Raw genomic sequence first — 20,684 nt, 5'->3', positions numbered from 1 at the left:
TGAGAATGAAAGTGAAATTTAGTGTGTAGTTTGTTGTAACATTCAAATTCTTTTTTCAGTACATCAACACACCTTCACACATTCAAAACACAAAGTAGCACACTGACAGCTAATGCTGATACTGAAAATAATTGCTAGCCTAATGATCTCGCAGTGATTACAGTCTTTAGATGCTGCAGTAATCCAGCCATATTTGGCTCATATAAACACTCTTATATATTCAGCATGATTAGGCGCCAAAAGAATCCTCTTATCTTTGTTTATTGGTTGACTTCATACAAAAATGCCCCACTGATAATCAAGATCAGATGATCTTCTTCGTAAGAAAAAACTTGAACTCGGTGAGTTGGCGTACCCAGTCTTATACAGTATTCCTAATCACATGATTGGATTTCTGCAAATTAATGACCACAATTGAGAGTGTAGGTGAGTTTGAAGGAGGAAATAGGAAGGAGAATTGAAAAACACTTGCACCTGTGAATAACATCTTTGAGATATATTTGATCTAGTAACAGAGAAATGATTCTCCTAAAGAATTTGATTCATTTGGCAAAGATGAAGAAGTTAGGACTGTGTGTGTGTGTGTGTGTGTGTGGTGTGTGTGTGTGTGTGAGAGAGAGAGAGAGAGAGAGAGATCCTCAGACTGTTTACTTCAGGATATCTGCCCTTTTTAAATAAAAATACAACATTCGCTTACTCTCGGTCTACTGGCACCCCACCTGTGGTTAGAAATGATGCAAGTATTTCAGCCAGGGATCCTGCAATTTGTTCTCTAGCCTTCCACATTACTTCTTAAAATACTCTTTAATATTACATTCTCCTTTTCTCAATAATCAAGTGAAATTGTTTCCGCTTTACTGCATAAATTGTGATTACTAATATGCTAACGACAGAAATGGGACTATTGGTTGTAATTAGTTTTTTTTAAAGATGTGCATGCAATCACAAGGATTTTAGCCCTGCATACACTATGTAACTAAGATGATCAAAATTAATATGACATATTTTAAAGAATATCTGAGATTTCTAATCAGAAAATTCAAAGAAACTTTACAACTGGATTACATTTGAAGGTTTGTTCATTTGGCTTTCATTGTCGTTAACTATAGAATTTTGGATAATTATCTTACACATCTTAGTTTTTAATTGCTTCACCAGCTGTTTGGTTCTTGCATTCTTTGTTTCCCTTCCCTCAGATCCTTTGGCTTCCAGCTTTCCCTCACTCCTTAATAATTCCCTCCAGCAAGGCTTTTGGTCACTTCCAATATCTTCACGTCAGTATTATTTTCAATAATTTTCCTCTGAAGTACATTAGTACAGTTTACTTTATTAATTGTTATATATTTAAAATTTGTTGCAAGATTGTCTTTCAAATGACTTCTATTTCAAATGCTGTTCCACAGCAAGGTTTTGCTTTGTGTATTTACTGGATTTTGATCACTTAATAACCATAAGCATCTGTCAGAGATTGATCCTCATCCTTTTCTGTTTAGGCTGGTCACAAATACAAATCCTAAAGGACAATCTTTTCCACCCTGCTTTTGTCACATTGTACTCCAACCCTCTGGATAATTCACTTTGAAATTGGCTGCCAATCTTATATTTGCTAAAGAATTCTGAATTATCACAATAATTAAATATCAGTACATTTTCACAGTACTATACTAAACAGTACCTTTTAAATAACTGTGGTGTACGACTTCTCACTAAGGTAGCCCAGGAAGGAACTAAGCACAATAATGAGTAAATGGGCAGTAAAAACGTAGCACCAAAGGTAATGAAGAAAATACCTACTGAATGACACAATAATGCTGAATTTTGAAACAAAATACCTTTTTGAGAAAATCTGTTTTGTTATTTTAAGGATCGAGCATCTGTTCTTCACCTGTTCTTTCATGTTAATCAAGGAGCTGGAGATAAGATTGCCTTTGCTCTTTAAAAAATATTTGTCTAGTGTCAAATCATATTGAAAGGGATACCAAAACAAATAAGCAAAAGGCTATATTTGTCCTCTCTCAGTCACTGGTTTCTCTGAGTTGTGTTCCATTCTCCAGTAAAAGTAATCCTAGCTTCAGTGGGTTAACTATTCTTGAATTTGCTCCTAGCAGCCTGCCCATGGAAGCCTAGACACCTCAGTCTAGATCAATCCACAAACCTAGATTTTGACTCATTAAAAATTTGCAGGTATAGCTGAAGCAAATTTGGAAATATGCAGATGGAGTTAACCTCCCACAGTAACCTAAAACATTCACTTCTACTCTCTCTTTGGATGTTCCCTTAAGTCCTGAGCATTTTATGTTTTATTTTAGATTTTTAACATTTTCAGTTATTTGTTTTTCTATTTGATTTGTTTACTCCAGTGCTGTTCAAATCTTTTAAAACCAAAGTGTTCATATCTCAGTCACCATCAATTGCTGCATGAGGATATGCTTCATGAGTATGAAATAGTGTCACAAGCTGCAAGTGAGGGTTTCCAGAGGCTTTTTCAGCAATCATTTAACTTCAGTTTTAAGTTTTAGTTTTAAGTTCACTGTTTACTGTTAACATTCATAGGATGTCTTCCTTCTGGAGTCATTCATCCATAGCTTAGGTTAACATATTGGTCGTTGAATGTTTATCGCATCTTTTGGGAGCTTGAATCTTCAGCAGCAGAACTCCTCACTATCTCATTGTTTAGATATTCTAATAGTTTGACATTTAACCTCATTTACCATGCTCCCTTTAAACCAAGGGTTCCCAACTGTGGTTCACGGACCCCTTGCTTAATCATGTTAGTGCATGGCATAAAAGAGATTGGGAACCCCTGCTTTAAACTCACTAGGATCTCCTATCCCACATTGCTTCTCTAAGTATTAGGGCTCTCCACCCAATGCTGCTTTTAATCCAAGGACGCTCAACCTTTTTATGCCATGGACCCCTACCATTAACCGAGGTGTCTGTGGAGACCAGGTTGAGAACCCCTGTTTTAAACCTATAGGACATCCCTGTTTCTAATTCTCTCTTTAAACTTGCCAGGGTACTGTTTCCCATGATCCTTTTAAACTCAATTGCTTCACTGGGAAATTCCTGTGTATTATCAAAATTGTAAATTGAAACTTTGTTGGGATATTGATAAATAATATCCAATAGTCTGGAAAATCAGATCATCCAACTCCATTCAAGTCTTGAGAGTACTGGAGTTTTTACTGTAGAAAATAATAGAAAATGATTTTATCATATTTGAATGGAAATAGATGTGCACTGCAAATTCTATCCCACAGCAACTCTTTAAAAACTTGGCAAATAAATGTAAACAAATATCCAATCAGATCAATTGTTTATAGTAAACAATTTCTGGGTGTCTCATGTTCCACAGTCTCACATAGCAACTGTCCAAATCCATTATGCTTTGTCAACTAACATCAAAGATTAAATCATTCAACCAAGTTTGTAATATTTTGAGCTTTACCATTGTCTGGCTCCATGACGACCATTTCATAATCCTTTACTGTCTTAATCAATCAAGTGTTATTGTTAAGCAAATCCCCAAAAGAATAGCATTAATAATAAAGTAACAGATTGCAATATTTTTCATAAAACAAAGATCAGTAGAAATATTATATGAAGCTTTATTTGTTTAAGCTTTAAAAAGGTGGATAACAACATGCCATTTCTATGTAACTTATTTTTGCCAGCTGAGAGGGCAATAAGAAATGTCCCAAGAATGAAAATGACTAGCTGGAAATTAAAGTGAAAACTTGTTTGTGAAATGTCAGTGCACAGTTTGCAATGCTTCAGAAAAAAGAAACTATCACACAGCTAAGACATCGTTTAATAAATCAAATTGTGATTTGTTAACTTACCATAAGCCAGAAAGGAAGGTATTCAACCCATTGGGTTGAATACTATCCACAGACAGGATGACACACCCGTGGCTGGCAAAGGAAGTCAAAGCCAACATAAAAGCAAAAGTGACGGCATACAATAGAGCAAAAATTAGTGGAAAGTTAGAGGATTGAGAATTTTTTAAAAAACTGACAGAAGGCACTAAAAAATAACAGAAGGGGCAAAAGATGAAATGTGAAGGTAAGCTAGCCAATAATAGTAAAAATAATACCAAAGGTTTTTTTTCAGATATATAAAGAGTAAAAGAGAGGAGAGAGTAGATATTGGAGAGATAGTAACAGGGGACAAGGAAATGGCAGACAAACTAAGTAAGTATTTTAAGTAAGTATTTTGCATCAGTCTTCACTCAGGAAAACACTAGCTGGAAGTTTGAGAGTACCAAGGGGGCAGAAGTGAGTGCAGTTGTTATCACTAGGAACATGGTGCTTGGGAAACTGTAAGGTCTGAAGATAGTTATGTTACCTGGACCTGATGGACTATACCTCAGTTCTAAAAAAGGTAGCTGCAGAGATTGTGAAGATATTGGTAACGGTCTTTTAAGAAACAATAGATTCTGGTGTGGTGCGGAGAACCGGAAAATTGCAAACATCACTCCACTCTGCAAGAAGGGAGGGAGGCAGAAGAAAGGAAATTATAGACCAGTTAGCCTGACGTCAGTAGTTGAGAAGATGTTGGGTCAATTGTTAAGGGTGTGGTTAGAGGCACATGATAAAATAGGCCAAGACCAGCATGGTTTACTTAAGGAAAAATGTTGCCTGACAAATCTGTTGGAATTCATTAAAGAAATAACATGCAGGATAGATAAAGGAGAATTGGTGGAACTTGTGTACTTGGATTTTCAGAAAATTTTTGTCAAGGTGCTGCACACGAGGCTGCTTAATAAGTTAAGAGCCCAAGTTATTACTATAACGAATACAGCACTGGCTGATTGGCAGGAGGCAAAGAGTGGGAATAAAGGGGCCCTTTGCAGATTGGCTGCCAGTGACTAGTAGTGTTTGACAGGGGTCGGTGTAGGGACTGCTTCTTTTTACTTTGTATGTCAAAGATTTGGATGATGGCTTTGCAAGTGATATGAAGATAGGTGGAGGGGCAGTGTAGTATTAAGGAATCAGAGAGGCTGCAGATGGATGTAGACAGATTAGGAGAATGGGCAAAGAGGCGGCACATGAAACACATTGTGGGGAAGTGTATGGTCATGCACTTTGGTAGAAAGAATGAAAGTATAGACTATTTTCTAAACAAAAATAAAATTCGAAAATCCAGGGTGCAAAGGGATTTGGAAGCCCTCAGGCATGACTCCCCCCCAGGTTAATTTTCAGGCTGAATTAGTGTTAAGGAAGACGAATGCAACATTAGCATTCATTTCAAATGGAGTAGAATATAAAAGCAAGGGTGTAATGCTGAGGCTGTATAAGTCACTGGTGAGACCTCATTTGGAGTATTATGAGCAGTTTTGTGTCCCTTATTTAAAAATGGATGTGCTGGCATTGGAGGGGGTTTAGAGGAGGTTCATGAGAATGATTCCGGGAATGAAAGGGTTGTCACATAAGCAGCCATTGAAAGGCCTAGGCCTGTGCTCATGGGAATTTAGAAGAATGGGGGGGAGGGGGGATCTCTTTGAAACCCATCGAATGTTGAAAGGCCTAAATAGAATGGATGTGAAGAGGATGTTTCCTCTGGTGAGAGAATCTAGGACCAGAGGACACCTCCACACCTCCTCAAAACAGAGGGACATCCTTTTAGAACAGAGTTAAGGAGGTATTTAAACTCTTCTCGGGCTTCCAGCGGGTACAGGTACCGATTTTAACTGACATTTATACCCTCATACCGCTGGACTAGATTTGCCCAGGCATCATCCCTGAAGAAGATGGCAGAGTTTGTCATCGAAATGTCCGTTATAATCAATACCCGTAACTGGCTGCAAGTTCAGGAAGAGTTTATTGGTCATATACACCAAGAAAGCACTAGATACTTTTTCAAGGAGGAATTTCTTTAACCAGAGGGTGGTGAATCTGTGGAACTTATTGCCACAGGCAGCTGTGGAAGCAAAGTCACTGGGTGCATAGAAGGCAGAGGTTGATAGATTTTTGATAAGTCAGGTCATGAAAGGTTATGGAGAGAAGGCAGGAGAATGGGGTTGAGAAGGAAATGTTTCAGCCATGATAAAATAATGGAGCAGACTCGCTGGGCTGAGTAGCATAATTCTGCTCCTATGTCTTACGGTCTTATGGATCTATGTCAGTCTTCAAGGAGAACTTCTTAGCTATGCCTCTGTCGTTTTCCTGTAGACCTGGAAATGAATCTTTTCTGTACAGTGATCCAGTCCAGTGGATTTTTCCTTTGAGTTTGTGCCCAATTGTCTTTTGAAGTTACTGCAGTATCTGCTTTAGCCTTGTTGTCTGTGATACAAGAAAAGTCATTGAGATAAATACACATCCTCACTTCCCTTCTTTGACATTCTTCCAAGAGACTGCAAAACATTGGGGCTAACTTCTGCTGAAGAAACCAAAGGAAATTTCTACAAGTTCAGATACTATCTGTAAAATGTATACATTGGAGACTTATTGAGAGGCTGGTGGGGTAATTGCTTTTCCCATTCCATATCAATTTATATCAGGCATAGGTTAGGAAAACCCATTCATTTCAAATTTTTAATCATATGTCAATTTTAATATTTTTGGATGTCTCAATGTCAGATGCATTTTGAAGATATTTAAATACTCGATAACTTAAAGCTCCATCTGCAGCTTTGCCTTTTGTCTGGGTTGGGTCTTTGACTACATTACCTGAGAACTTCTTACCTTTGAACTCTCACTGGCTGACTCCAGGCCGTCTGCATCTGATCGTGGTATGCAGGACATGGGATGGTGCACCTTGTCGGGCACAATTGAACTGTAGAAGGCCCATAATGGAAAAGGTTGCAATTTGGCCCTTTGCATCTGTACTGCTTGGGGAAAACAAAATCCAACTCAATTTCTCCTTCCAGCAATGTGGTAAGACTTCTACAAGTTCTGAGGACAGTAAAAAATATGTGATGATGGCTTCTCCCAATATCACTCATCCAGTGAATTTCATATTGCTACCACAATCTGGTTGAAAAATATTATTTTTCTCAACACACTGCCATTTATTTTCAGTCAATTTGCCTTGGATTTTTGACTCCTGAGGGGAATTATATCTTTCTTATTTATCTACATTCCTATCTCCTTTCTGAGGAACAACATGCCCCAGTATTTGCTGGCTATTAACTAGGTTAGTTTGTTTGTTTGACTTCCTGGTGTCACACTTTGTACTTGAATTTAAAAAGTTCCTCTGCATTCTGAGACCTAAGCACGTCACTGAGGGTAATATTCTTAGGGGAGTTGTAAATGTAGGAATGCCAACTTTCCAACAAGTTGTTAAACAAAGTACGTGTTGCTATATGTCATCTTAACAGTCACTAAAGGTCTTGCCGTGAATCAAAGACCTCATATCCAGAGCAGAAAACATGAAATCTTTGCCTGTGGAGTTTTCCCTGATTGCAGACCTGTTGTATCAGGTAAATCACAATATGACAACTCTCAGTGGCTCAGCTAGTAGAGCTGCTGCTTTGTCCCTAGTTCAATCCCACCTCCGAAGCTGCCCGCATGCAATTTGCTCATTCTCTGTGACAACATGCATTTCCTCCCACATCCCGGAATATGTGGGTTGGTGTGTTAATTGGCCAATAAAAATTGTGCAAGTGAGTGATAGAATATGGCAGAGTTGATGGAAATAACTGGAGAAAACTGGGTTGGTTAGGGTAGGATTAGTGTAAGGATGGGTGGGCTGAGAGATTTGCTTCTGCACCACACCTCTCTATCACTCTGCACCTCAGCTTTCTCGGCTTTTCACAGTGACAGTAGCTGAGACTTCCCTTGACTGGTGGAGAGATGGGTCCTACCAGTAGGAGCTCTCCTCTATAGATGACATATTGTCCCCAGTGTACACTGCACATATTGTCCCCACTGCAGTAGGAATGACATAGCCACCTGCCCTTTTGCCGACTGTGGATTTGCTAAGAAGCTGTGGGGATGGATGTAAGGGTTTGTGACCTGGTTCATCCCCAGCAGCTGCATAACAGAGCTGTGAGCTATTTCCGAGGACATGCACTGAGACAGGCTTTAGGTGCTGCTGGAAATTCATCAGCTTAGTGAAAGACACCCTCTGGTCTGCTCGAAACTTATTGGTCTTCCAGCTCAACAAGCTGTCTGTAGGGGAATGCGACAGACTGGCACAGAAGCAGCTGCAGGAGTACATACTGAGGGATGCTTTGACATCTTGTGCAGCCAGTGCTAAGGCTCAACAGGACAGGACCACAGCATAGGCTGCTTGTAGTATTGGAAAAGGAGGGGCAGATTTGGGTGTGGAAGCCTCCAAACAATGAAAGGGTTATCATGCCAGGGGTCCAAGTGAGGGGTAATGGTTCAATATTTGCTCATGTTTTTCTTGAAAGTACACTCCTGAATGCATTGACCATGAATCTGAAAATTTTGTACTGTTTCTTCCTTTGTACATCTTAATATTTTTAAAATTTAAAAATAGACAGTATCTGAGCTGATGGTTATGAATGCTGTCATCTTCACCTGCTAGCTGACCATCAGTTCAAGCCTGTAAAAGTGGTTACTGGAAAGACAAAAATCACAACAGAACATTAATAGAAGGCCGCGAGAATGAATGGCAGACTCTTGTCTTGTAAGTGAGAGAACGTGATGAGGAAGGGAAAACAGGAAATGAGAATCAAGGATAAATACCTGTATATTATCTTCAGCCCTTCCCCACTCCCCTGGCTCTAGTCCCCGTGCTCTCCTCTCCTATGAACGGTTTAGTCTGTGGGCACACTGATGGGTACAGATACTGGCTATTATGGCTACAGAGAAAGTGTTACTGAATGTTACAGTCATTCAACTTGGAAACCGGCTCTTTGGCCCACTGTCTATGCTGACCATTACTTTGTTTCTACTTTCCAACCATTCAAGGCCATTTTCAACCTCTCACTGCTATGGGCAGAAGTTCCCACTTGTTTCAAAAAGGCAACAATTATATCAGTGCCTAAGAATAACGTGAGCTGCCCGAATGATTATCGCCCAGTAGCACTCACATCCACAGTGATGAAATGCTTTGAGAGGTTGGTCATGACTAGACTGAACTCCTGCCTCAGCAAGGACCTGGACCCATTGCAACTTGCCTATCACCAAAATAAGTCAATGGCAGATGCAATCTCAATGGCTCTCCACACAGCTTTAGACCACCTGGACAACACAAACAGCCTCGTCAGGATGCTGTTTATCGACTATAGCTCAGCATTTAATACCATCACTCCCACAATCCTGATTGAGAAGTTGCAGAACCTGGGCCTCTGTATCTCCCTCTGCAATTGGATCCTCAACTTCCTAACCAGAAGATCACAATCTTTGCGGATTGGTGATAACATATCCTCCTCGCAAATGATCTACACTGGCGCACCTCAGGGTTGTGTGCTTAGCCCACTGTTCTACTCTCTATATACACATGACTATGTGGCTAGGCATAGCTCAAATACCATCCATCAATTTGCTGATGATACAACCATTGTTGGTAGAATGTTAGGTGGTGACGGGAGGGCGTACAGGAGTGAGATTTGCCAACTAGTGGAGTGGTGCCGCAGCAACAACTTGGAAGTGGAGAGAGTGAGCAGCTTCAAGTTCTTGGGTTTCAAGATCTCTGGGGATCTAACCTGGTCCCAACATATCGATGTAGTTATAAAGAAGGCAAGATAGCAGCTATACTTTATTAGGAGTTTGAAGAGATTTGGCATGTCAACAAATACGTTCAAAAACTTCTATAGTTGTACCGTGGAGAGCATTCTGACAGGCTACATCACTGTCTGGTACGGAGGGGGCGACTGCACAGGACCGAAAGAAGCTGCAGAAGGTTGTAAATCTAGTCAGCTCCATCTTGGGCACTAGCCTACAAAATACCTGGGATATCTTCAGGGAGTGGTGTTTCAGAAAGGCAGCGTCCATTATTAAGGACCTCCAGCACCCAGCCCTTTTCTCACTGTTACCGTTAAGTAGGAGGTACAGCAGCCTGAAGGCACACACTCAGCGATTCAGGAACAGCTTCTTCCCCTCTGCCATCCAATTCCTAAATAGACATTGAATCTTTGGACATTACCTCACTTTTTTAATATACTGTACAGTATTTCTGTTTTTGCACTTTTTAAAAAATCTATTCAATATACATAATTAATTTTGTTGCCATGAGCAGCTGTGGAGGCCAAGTCATTGGGTGTATGTAAGGCAGAAATAAATAGGTTCTTGATTAGCCAGAGCATCAAACGGTATGAGGTGAACGCAGGGGAGTGGAGATGACTGGAAGGATTTGATCAGACCATGATTGAATGGCGGAGCAGACTCGATGGGGTGAATGGTCTACTTCTGTTCCAATATCTTATGGTCTTATTTACTTGTTTATTATTTTTTATCTCTGCTGGATTATGTATTGCATTGAACTGCTGCTGCTAAGTTAACAAATTTCACATCACATGCTGGTGATAATAAACCTGATTCTGATTCTGATTCTTTGAATGATTTCTAGCTCGCTGAAGAGAAAGTATCCTCCCGCTCTTCAAAAAGGGTGTTAAGTGTCTGATGTCTATCGCGGACACCACATTAATGCCACTCCTTTCTCATAAACCATTTAAACTCTGAGCAGAGTGGTGAGTGTAGATAGTAGTGCCACTATCTCCTGGAAGTGAGTCTAGTTATTGAAAGTGTCATGGAAACAAACCTTAAGCTCTGGAATGGCCTTCAGCAATTTTTGCAGGTAGGGGCCCTTTCGTTTTTAGGAGAAATAAGCAAGACTAGAGCTCAGTAGGACCCACAACCTCAACTAGTAAGCCCCTGTGACTGCACTCTAATGAACAAAGCACTCCATTGCTATTGGGTGAACAACACGTGCACTCATGAAGCGTGCACATGACTTGCCCTCCCTCACTGCTATCTGATCGTACACCAATCCAGCAGTTAAACTGAGAAACCTATTCCTAATTATAGTACCTTTTTAATTGGGGGGGGGGGGTAAATAGCCTTAGTCATGCCACCAACTGCTTCTCTTGGAAATTGCAAGCCACTAACAAAGTCAAATCAAAGTCACAGTAAATTTATTATCAAAGTACATTTATGTCACCATATACTACCTTGAGTTTAATTTTCTTGCAGGCATTTACAGGAAGATAAATAAGTACAATTGAATTAATGAAAAATGACACATAAGCGAAGTCTGACAAACAGGTCTGTCAAAAGAAGACAATTGTACAAATAAAAAGGTAAGTAAACAAGACTTGTATCATGAGTTGTAAAGTCCTGGAAAGTGAGCCTATTTTAATACTGAGCAATTTAAACTCCGTCAGTCTTGTAAAAAGTAGGGAGTTAAAATGTGCATTGCCCATATGTCATGTGGTGTTGGGTAAGGATGGCGTTGTTGTAATCCACTTGAAAGATGCAGACTGGATCCTGAAAATATTATTGCTAACCGATGGTATTTATCATTTTATAAGGTTATTCTCTTCTACCTCGTTCTGCCCTTCCCACCCCCACTGCAGGAAGATTGGGACAATTTGTGCCTCCATCCTGAACTTTGTGCCTCAATTCTTTGCAAGCTCTCTATTCCCCAACCCAATATCCAGTACAGTGCTGGGAACTCCATGCGTGAAGGACAAAAGTGACCTGTACCACCAGGTGGCAGTGTTTTCTATAGCCTCAAAAAGTTGTCTGAAACTTTTTTTAGGAATGAAAGTCTCAATCACAAGGTTTTAATGGACACTCATGCACATACACAGTCCTCCAACACTAGAACCAGCCGTCTTTTGGCCTCCAGCTGACTCATCAACTAGTTTTACTGTTGTTTTGTTTGATGTGTTCTATGTTGTTCTGCCAAGCATTGTGGGCATGGTAAAGTTGGGGCTGGAATGTGTTGACACTTGTGGGCTGTTGGTTGCTAACACAATGGAGACATTTCACTTTATACCTCCATGTACATGTGATAAATAAATCTGAATCTAAATCGGATCAAGTCCCTTCATTTGGACTGAAAGGTGTGGTAGGGAGGTAGGGCAAGATCTAACAGGTAATAATAGATTCAAGTGGGGGGAGATGAAAGGCAGATGGGTTAAAGGGAGAATGCAAATGATGTTAGAAGCTGGCAGGTGCTGTGGAAGTGACAAAGGGTTGAAAATGTTGAAATCAGATAGGAGAGAAAGGTGGAACATGGAATCTGGTCATCCTGAAGTGGCCTCTTCTAGATGGGTGAGATAAGACATAAAGCATCACCAAGCAACTGTTGTGCTCTGTCTGCTACCATCTGGATCTCTCAGTTGCTAGCTATTTTAACCCTTCTCCCCATTCCCATGCTTACATATCTGTCCTTGGCTGCCTCCATGACAAGGGTGTGGCTAAATGTAAATATGAGGAATAACACCTCTTATTCCATCTGGGTAGTCGACAAACCAACAGCTTGAATGTTGAATTCTTCAACTTTCAATAAACTGCTTCCCCTCTGATTCTGTTCTCTCTCATTCTTATCCACCCAGTTTTTCCTACACTTGCCCCAGACCCTGTTTCATTCCCATTACCCCCACTTGTTCCCCTCACCTACTATTCCCATCTGGCCTCCCTATCTCAATTCCTTGATTCCTTGTTCTACCTTACTGTCCTATCAGATTCCATAACCTTCAGTCCTTTGTCACTTCTACCTTCTCATCTGTATCTACTGTGGAGAAGGACATAGAAGATATTGAATTCAGGGGAGGGAACATCTTAATATTAAAAGGAAGTGGTTTTGGATCCTTGAACCACAAAAATAGGCATATCCTAGGGGCCTGACCTTGATGTTATGGGAAACTAGGGAGGTTCCTGATAGGGCCCCGGCAGTGAGTTTTGTATCTTCATTCATCAAAGGTGAGGTACCAAAGGGTAACTAATGTTGTCCATATATTTAAGAAAGGCAGCAGGGAAAATCCAGGGAACTACAGGCTGGTGAGCTGTGGGAAAATCATTGGAAGGGATTCTGAGAAAGAGGATTTGTAAAGGCAAAGAGTGATTAGGGATAGTCAGCATGATACTCAAAGAGACCAAGAGGAATGATGAGAGAAGGATGGAAAGAGTTGTCAAGGTCTCACATGGTTGGCTGGCCCAGAAGTTTAGAATGCATGATGTGCTAGCCAATTGGATACAAACGTGTCTTGGCAGTAGAAGGCAGCTGGTGGCAGTGGAGGATTATTTTACAGATTGGAGGCCCCTGTACTACAGGGATCAGTGCTGGATCCTATGTTGTTTCCATGTACTTTAATGATTTGTCTAAGAATGTAAATGGTATAGTGGGCACTGAAGAATGTTACCTAAGATGACAGCAGAATCTTCGGCAACTGGGAAAGTGGGCCAAGGAATGGCAGATGGAATTTAAGAGTGAAGTGATGCACTTAAGTTAAACAATGTAAAGACATACACAATTCCTGATAGACTCCTGGGGAGTGTTGTTGAACGGAGGTTCCGAAGGGGTACAGTACATGGTTCTCTGAAATTGCAACACAGGTAGACAGTAGCATTATTAGCTGAGGCACAGGAGTTGGGATATATGTTACAACTGAACACATATTGGTGAGACTTCAAGTATTCTGATCGCTAGACTACTGAAAAGGTAGGATTAGGCTGGAGGGAATGTGGAAAAGATTCATAAGGAAGTTGCATGGAGTGGAGGGCTTTAAGAGGAGGTTGGATCCTCTGGAGCAAGGGAGGTTGAGAGATGGCATTGGAGAGGTATATAAAATTGTGAGAGGCATGGATAGCCTGTCATATGGTAGAAGCATCTAAAACTAGAGGGCATAAATTTAAGGCAAGGGGATCTGAGGGGTAAGTTTTTCTACACCCAGTAGTTAGTATCTGGAATATTCTACCAGAGGAAGTGGAGGAGGCAGGAAAAATATTAATATTTAAAGAGCATCTTGATGGGTCATAGAGGGGTATGGAATTGATACAGGCAATTGATATTAGTTTAAATATGCTTGATGGTCAGCATAGACATAGTGGGCTGAAGGGTCTATTTCTGTGCTGTACAGCCCTTTCATGTTACTTGCATACCACACTCTCTCCTTATGATAAGTGGATGGAAAAGCATTCTATGAAGATGACATACAAATAGCAACAAGTCCGTTTTTCTTTTATATAAAGTCACAGAGACACAGAACATTACAACACAGAAGAAAGCCTTTTGGCCCATCTAGTCTCTGCCAAACCATTAATCTGCCTAGTCCTATCAACTTGCACCTGGACCATAGCCCCCCACACTCCTGTCATCCAGGTACCTATCCAAATTTCTCTTAAATGTTGAAATTAAGCCCATATCCTCCACTTGCCCTGACTCATTCCACACTCTCACCACGTTCAGAATGAAGAAGTTTCCCTCCTTGTTCCCCTTAAACGTTTCATCTTTCACACACCTAACACATGACCTCTAGTTCTAGACTCACCCAACCTGAGTGGAAAATGCCTGCTTGCATTTAGCCCTCATGATTTTCTTCTTATGTGTTCTCTTGCATTGATTATACTCCTCAGGCACCTCCTTTGTTTCTGTCTACCTATACCTGCTGGGCACCTCCTTTTTCTCAATGTGGGCCTCAACCTCTCTCAAAAACTAGGAATATACAAACTCTGTACTCTCAAAATTTAACTTTTGAAGGCATCCTACCTACCAAGTACACCCTTGCCAGGAAACAACCTCTCCCAATTCACAGTTACCAAATCCTTTCTGATACCATCAACTGGCTTTTCTCCAATTTAAGAACTCAGCCCAAGGAGACCAGACTTATCCTTTTCCATAATAACCTTGGAACTAATGGCATTATGATCACTGGATGCAAAGTGTTCCCTTGCACAAACTTTTGACACCTGCCCTGTCTCATTCACTAATAGGAAATTTAGTATCACACTCTTCCTAATTGGGACTCAAATGTACTGATTAAGGAAACTTTCCTGAACACATTTGACAAACTCTTTCCCATCCAGCCCTTTTAAAGTACAGGTGTCCCAGTCAATATTTGCTAAGTTAAAATCACCTCCTATCCCAACCTTATCTTTCTTGCAACAGTCTGGAAACTCTACAAGCTTGCTCCTCTATATCTCACAGACTGTTGAGCGGTCTATAATATAATCCCGTTAATGTGGTCATACTTTTCTTATTCCTCAATTCTACCCATAAAGCCTCACTAGCTGAGCTCTCCAGTCTGTCCTGACTGAGCAGAGCCATGCCATTTTCTCTGACTAGTAATGCCACACCTCCCATTTAAATCCTCCCACTCCATCACTTCTAAAACAACATAACCCTAGGACATTGAGCTACTCGTCCTGCCCCTCCTGTAACCAAGTTTCACTGATGGCTACAATGTCATAATTTCACTTGCTGGCCCATGCCCTAAGCTTATCCGCCTTTCCGACAATACTCCTTACAGAGCTCAGATCATTAGTCCCACCATGCACAAACTTTTGATTCCTGACCTTGTATGTAGGCTTAACAACATCTTTTGCCACAACCACTCCACTGTCGGTTCTGGAACTCTGGTTCCCATCCTGCTGCAACTCTAGTTTAAACTCTTTGTGGAGCACTAGCAAACTTTCCTGCTATGATGTTAGTCCCTCCTTAATTTAGGCGCAAACCATCCCTTCTATACAAGTCCCACCTTCCTTGGATAAAGTATGTGAATGTTTTTTTTAATATATCGTGGATAATACTGTGGGCTTGATCTAATTCAGCAGAAGAATGTGGGGGTGAAACAGTACCGTGCTAACAATGCAGCCTTTCAGATAAAGTTACAGCTATGGTACAAACAATGTTTCCAGGAAAATTTGGCACACTTATTTGCTCTGAGATCACTATGTGCCTTTACTAGGATTCAATGGGCAAGGTCTTATTGGAATAATAACTGTGTTACAAACACATGTTGTCATTAATGTATAATCAAGTCTGCATTTTGAAGGGGGTGTGGATAAAAGAAGTGAGAAGAATTTCAAAACTCTGGTACTTGCTGATTGATTTACACTGACATTTGCTTCACACAGACATCTGCTGATCTCCAGATCTTGTTGCTTTTGCACATTAATTGCCGCAGAGATAAAACTGGCAGTTAACAGAATGATTACCTTCTTAATGCTCCTCTTAAATCAGCCCTGCAAGTCCTCATTTCCATTTTTGTAATAATGAATGTGTCAGCTATTTCAATAAGTATATCCAGTGGAAGCAACCTCAGTGGCTGCTGCCAAGAACTTCTCAGCCACTAAATGGTGTTGCATAACTCTTTTGGTAATCAGGCTACAACAACAAAACTTATGCTAGATTAGCAAAATCTTGCAGATGATGGAAATCTGAAATAAAAACAGAAAATGCTGGAAGTACTCAGAACACCACTGGACAAATTTCCTCATCATTCACCCATGGCTCCCTCATTCACTCTTCCATCTCCTCTATTACCATTCCCCTTCTCACAGGTTGTTTCTCTTTTCATAGATGCTGCCTGACCTGCTGAATGTTTCCAGTGCCTCCTGTTTTCACTGCAGATTTCTAACACCTGCAGTTTTTAAAATACTGTTTGAGACTAATACAGTCTATCTTGCTTTAATTTTAAGGTTAAAGCTGGTATGGCATTAAGAATGACAGTTTGTACCTGCAATTCTCTCTCTCTCCTTCTGAGCCATCCATCTGATACTCACAGAGCCTCTAAATGGTAGCTTCGAAGTTTAGGGCTATTTCTACAGCTTTAACTGCACAACCATGGCTTTTTATCCAATGGCCCACTATGACGTTGTTCTAGGAGCATTTCTATGAAGGTGCGACATCTTAACAATTTCTCCACTGGGAACAATCCATACGAGGACAGCATGGTAGCGTAATGCTTCACAGTGGCAGCAACACACATCAAAGTTGCTGGTGAACGCAGCAGGCCAGGCAGCATCTATAGGAAGAGGCGCAGTCGACGTTTCAGGCCGAGACCCTTCGTCAGGCAACCTGGGTTCATTTCCCACTGCAACACACTCAACATATTAGAGGAACTCAGCATCTATTGAAAAGAGAAGGCAGTCAATGTTTTGCGCTGAGACCCTTCATCGGGTCTGGAAAAGAAGGGGAGACATCAGAATAAGAAGGTGGGACGAGGGGACGAAGAAGTACAAGGTGGTAGGTGATAGGTGAAACTGGGAGGGGGAGGGGGTGAAGTAAAGAGCTGGGAAGTTGATTGATGAAAGAGTTAACAGCCTGGAGAAGGGGGAATCTGATAGAGGATAGAAGACCATGGAAGAAAGGGAAGGGGTGGAGCATCAGAGGGAGGTGATGGTCAGGTAGCAAGATAAGGTGATAGGGGGAAACAGGAATGGGGAATGGTGAAAGAGAGGAAGTTTGAGAAATCGGTGTTCATGCCATCAGGTTGGAGGCTACCCAGACAGAATATAAGGTGTTGCTCCTCAAACCTGAGTGTGGCGTCATTGTGACAGTAGAGAAGGCCGTGGACTGACATGTCAGAATGAGAATGGGAAGCAGTATTGAAATAGGTGGCCACCAGGAGATCTGGCTTTTTGTGGCAGATTCCCACTGCTGTTTGTAAGGAGTTTGTACATTCATCCCATGACCATGTGAGTTTCCTCCAGGTGCTCTGGTTTCCTCCCACATTCCAAAGACGTACAGGTTAGTAGTTAATGGGCCAGATGGACCTGTTAGCATGCTGCATCTGTATCTCTAAATTAAATTTAAAACTCACTGTCCACATCATCAATTGTAATGTATTTGGCAGTGACCCAAGACCGTGCGAGGATCTGCCTCTGCAGTCAGCAGCAGGGAAGCCCCTTTGAATTGATCTCCCTCCTTGAGTACCGTCATGGTTGTAACATCTCTGGCAAGTGACTGGAGTTGAGGTTCATTGTCACATAAGTTCCTCACTGCCACTATCTTGGTGAGGATTCTGTCTGTACATGATGCCTTCAGCTTTCCAGTTGAGGAGGTTGAATTGGACAGTTGCTCCTGGAATGAAGAGAAGGATGTTGTGTCAATGACCAAGTTGAGATGCTATTTATAACATTACCATCAGTGAGTAGCCACTGTTTATCTGATCTCAATTCACTCGACATTTTAGGACAGCTTCTTCCCCTCCACCATCAGATTTCTGAATGATCCATGAACCCATGGACACTACCTCAATATTCCTCTTTTGCACTATTGTTTTTTTTTGTAAATTATAGTAATCTTTGGGGGGGGGCTGGGTAGAGATATATCTCTACCAAAGAAGGAGGAAGGCTGTCTGTCTTTCTGCTAACCTGCATGTCTCCCTTGGGCAACGTGTAGGATTTGCTTAGCTGACCCCCCACCCCCACCCAATCAGGGTCACCTGAAGCCACGGAAGCAGCTTGTGCAAATCACAAATCCTGGTTATGCGACCACAGACACCTGGAAGACAATCTCTGAAGAGTATTGATAATGGCTGGGGTCACCCATCTTGTAAAGGCACTGCCCAGAAAAAAGCAATGGCAAACCGCTTGTGTAGAAAAAATTGCCGAGAGTAATCATGGTCAAGACATCTGACACAGCACAGAATGATTACAATGACAGTAAAGTTTATGTCTTGCACTGCACTGCTAATACAAACAACAAATCACAGGGCTCATGATGTCTGTGATAATAAACTTGATTCTGATCTGTTCTCCATTCTAGTATCTCACGGTGGTTTGGCTGGGAACAGCACTGACTGTGCTAAATAATCCCGAACTAAAACATGAAAAAGATTCTGTAGATGCTGGAAATCCATAGCAGCATAAAATGCTGGAGGAACTCAACAGGTCAGGCAGCATCTATGGAGAGGAATAAAAGCCCAACACTTCGAGCTGAGACATGTGTTGCTAAAGAATGTGTACACGATCAGTCTTGGGAGAGCGACTGGACTTCCTACATTCCCCATGATTTTTTTTGTGGGGGGGCTGCCGGTGAATCTCGACTGTTCAGTGTCTTTGGACCATTTACTTTTCTCCCGTCGGGGAGTTTCCAGTCCAAGAACGTCTTTGTGTTAACTAACTCCGGGGTCTTCTCACTCCTCCAGTTCAGTTGTCTGCACCCGAGTGGTGGGGCTGGAATTTCTACCATCTAGGTCAAAGATAACAGATTCCAGGAGAATCTGTACCGACTCAAGAGGGTGAAAGCAATTCAGGACACTGATTGAACAAACTGGAGAGGGGTTTCCAGCCTGTGCAAAACATAAACACCGGCACAGACTCCTTGCAACCAATGGACTGTCTTTCCGCCGTGTTTTTGAGTATATATGCCAGACATCTGGATTTATACAATTTAAACCGGCGGAAAACAGACTGCAGTTCAGTTTATGGCGAGAGGATTCGAGCTTCCTCGGCACAATTAAAGTATCCACGGCAGAAGCTAATCTGGACATATCCCAGCTCCTGGGACTGGTCACAGCCTGCAGGGCTGTGTGTGCCGGTACTGCCATCGAGGAGGCAGTGCTAGCTCTGACGCGCAATTGGGTATGGTCGCGGTGTCAGTTTCACAGGATCCGATAATAGCCCCGAGCTCGCAACCTCCCCTTGGCCGACACTACAGTTTTTCCTGCCGTTCTGCTCAGCGGCGAGGTGAGTGTGCACCAACGTTACCAAATTCATGCCCTCTCTCTTATTATGCTTGCATGTGACGCACTTCTGCAGAAGCCGGTGGCTCTTCCCCGTTCGCTTGTAGCAGCCGGGCCCGATTCATCCGAAATCTCAGCGGGATGGCAGAGCAATGGATGGGAAGCGGCGCTGGCGCTGGAGCTTGATCGCCTCGTCAGATAACTTTAAAGCTGCACTTAGCGTCAGAACTGCTATATTTGGAATTCGTACCGCTAGTAACCTCGGGAATTGGTGAATGTACATTTTTTTTCTGTATATCTTTTTCAGTCACGTCGGGAAAAGCGATATCTTCTAATCTCTGCACGTGTAGGATATCCCTTATGCTTTTGCAACCTGACAGGCGAATAAAAGGACGTGAGAAGTTTTCACTATTTGAAGTATGACATGAGACGTTTCATAGAAAATATGAAAGCATAAAGGAAGTAGGGCAATGGAACTAACCGTTCGGCCGCGATGTCTGTACCGAACTCAATAGCAAATTAAACTTAAGTCTCTTCTGCCTCCACGTGCTCCATGTCCCCTGTAGTCACATTCTGTAAATGCTTGCTTTTAATCCCTGTTCGGTTATTTTCCCCGAATTCCTTCTTTGGTGATCCCATTTCAACTTTGATAATGTTCCTGTGAAACTCCCTTTTTGTATAAGAGGATTTTATTACCTTCATCAACACACACACAATGCTGGAGGAACTCAATGGTCAGACACATCTGATGACCTGATGAGTTCCTCCAGCATTTTGTGTGTGTGTTGCTCCAGATTTCCAGCGTCTGCGGTCTCACTTGTGTCTCCGAAATTTAGGACCTATTGCTCTTTTCTCGTCGCCACGATATTTCAATGTTGAGGTGAGCTACTTGGGCAGAGAGTGCCGGTCTGAAATGTTGCTTTGCCCAGTGTACATCCTTTAGTGAATAAGCTGCCGTTTTGGTCCTGTAAATCTCAGTCTAAACTGAGATGCATCCAATATCTCAAGTTGAGTTTATCGTTATGTGCACGACTATGGTGAGGTATAGGTACAATGAAAACCTGACAGCGGCATCACGTGATTTCAGACGACACAACCGAAATTATTCAACAATGATACAGGACATTGAAAACAA

The 20,684-nt window shown here is 41.7% G+C and overlaps 1 protein-coding gene and 1 long non-coding RNA gene across 4 annotated transcripts in view; one reads left to right on the top strand and one right to left on the bottom strand.

Moving 5' to 3' along the window:
* Positions 1-3,339: 3,339 nt before the first annotated feature.
* On the bottom strand, positions 3,340-19,735 carry LOC134351666 (uncharacterized). Its single transcript, XR_010019228.1, has 5 exons — positions 19,618-19,735; positions 17,684-17,943; positions 15,435-16,298; positions 6,687-6,829; positions 3,340-6,284 (listed from the first exon to the last, which is right to left on the bottom strand). It is a non-coding gene; the product is annotated as an uncharacterized LOC134351666 (long non-coding RNA).
* The window catches only part of aass (aminoadipate-semialdehyde synthase), an 88,005-nt gene continuing 86,607 nt past the window's right edge, over positions 19,287-20,684 (top strand). The window contains exon 1 of one of the 3 annotated variants that reach the window (XM_063058128.1): positions 19,287-19,553. The gene's annotated coding sequence lies outside the window, so the exon portion shown is untranslated. Of the gene's footprint in view, positions 19,554-19,676; positions 19,827-20,684 lie in introns of those variants that run through there. The other 2 variants (XM_063058130.1, XM_063058129.1) reach the window with 2 other exon arrangements.

This window comes from Mobula hypostoma, chromosome 9, assembly GCF_963921235.1.
Source record: "Mobula hypostoma chromosome 9, sMobHyp1.1, whole genome shotgun sequence".
In the NCBI taxonomy this organism is placed as follows: domain Eukaryota; kingdom Metazoa; phylum Chordata; class Chondrichthyes; order Myliobatiformes; family Myliobatidae; genus Mobula; species Mobula hypostoma.
This window is presented reverse-complemented; position numbering and strand designations above follow the sequence as displayed.